The sequence below is a fragment of the Penaeus monodon genome, chromosome 25, assembly GCF_015228065.2.
Source record: "Penaeus monodon isolate SGIC_2016 chromosome 25, NSTDA_Pmon_1, whole genome shotgun sequence".
NCBI classification, from domain to species: domain Eukaryota; kingdom Metazoa; phylum Arthropoda; class Malacostraca; order Decapoda; family Penaeidae; genus Penaeus; species Penaeus monodon.
The window spans coordinates 33423259-33424520 of record NC_051410.1 but is presented as its reverse complement, the minus strand read 5'-3'; the positions used below and the strand labels follow the sequence as shown (position 1 = coordinate 33424520).

The window sequence follows — 1262 nt, the reverse complement described above, 5'->3', positions numbered from 1 at the left end:
AGTAATATAATAAGGACATGATTATATTATATTCAGTGATAAACTAAAAGTTAATCTCATTGTTCCCTTTAGAGTGCTTCAACAGCTCCATATTTCACAGTGAATTTAAATAGTCCTTTAGGCAATGTAGATGTCCAATATAACACTGAAGTACCATATCACCTGCGCTATGAATATGGGTATCAGTGTCAGTGACAAATTCCTGTAGATCACACTATGAATCACATTTTCACATGCTGACTTCGCTTACACTATATCAATCCCAATTTCAATAAGTTTTAAAAGGAAGGGAAATCACAGGGTACATGAACAGCCAGAGAGTACAGACTATTCATACACATACTGTCTCTGAACTCATTGGTACCCAGGATGGCCTTTGTCCCATCATGCAGTTGTACAGGATGTTGCACAACTGCAGGTGAGCTGAATGTATAAAGACATGGCAAACAGTTGATTTGCTGAAGGTTGTGTGTTTATATCACTGCCACAAAGAAACCATCTTCATTATGAAAATGATTAGGTATAATAAATGAAAACATAAAAGAATTCTAAAGAATCAAATTGGGAATGTATATAAACTATATTTTACATAAATCCTGAGCCCAATCAGAGGAATAACGTATTGCACACTGTGTATTTCCCGAAAACCAATCAAAATTTGGCATTCTTTTTTGCACAGAACATTAGATAGTATTAGGCATTTGCCATTTCCTAGAATATACTTTAAGACTTCACTAAGTCATGTGTTACAGCCTAAGATTAAACTTAAAATAATTTGTTTTCCCAAGCTTTTGTCTTTTTTCTTAGTCTCCATTATTTAGACAATAGAAATATATCTTTATTATTAGTTTATTTACAAGTTACAGTGACCAAGACATATTTAGTGGTAAAGAAAAAACAAATTAATGATTCTGAATACTAAAACTTTAGTGACTAGAATATATGTACAGCTTTCATTACTAATACCCAGACATATTTTCCTACTAAAACGTGCATATCAGCATACCACAAATTTATCTCTTGCATATCAGATAGCTAATCAATATATATCATATTCTGCAGACTGGTCACAAGAGGAAGGGAGATGCAGACTGTGAAACTATGATTTCTTTTTGGCATACAACAGATTTACAAGACACTCTAAGATCATCCTTCATTAAGCTGCTCACACTGAAGCACAGGACAAGAAAAGCAGGATATTACATAAATATATGCTATTGTAATGCAACCAATTTAACATCTGTGAATGTCAAAATGAAAAT

At 32.9% G+C, this 1262-nt stretch overlaps 1 protein-coding gene across 8 annotated transcripts in view; it reads right to left on the bottom strand.

Annotated features, from left to right (window-relative positions):
* LOC119589157 overlaps positions 1–1262 on the bottom strand; it is an 11740-nt gene that overhangs the window by 7904 nt on the left and 2574 nt on the right. Inside the window, exon 1 of one of the 8 annotated variants that reach the window (XM_037937740.1) lies at positions 251–1230. The exons of 6 other annotated variants lie outside the window; for them this stretch is intronic. The gene's annotated coding sequence lies outside the window, so the exon portion shown is untranslated. Of the gene's footprint in view, positions 1–162; positions 183–250; positions 1231–1262 lie in introns of those variants that run through there. One more of the 8 variants, XM_037937739.1, reaches the window with a different exon arrangement.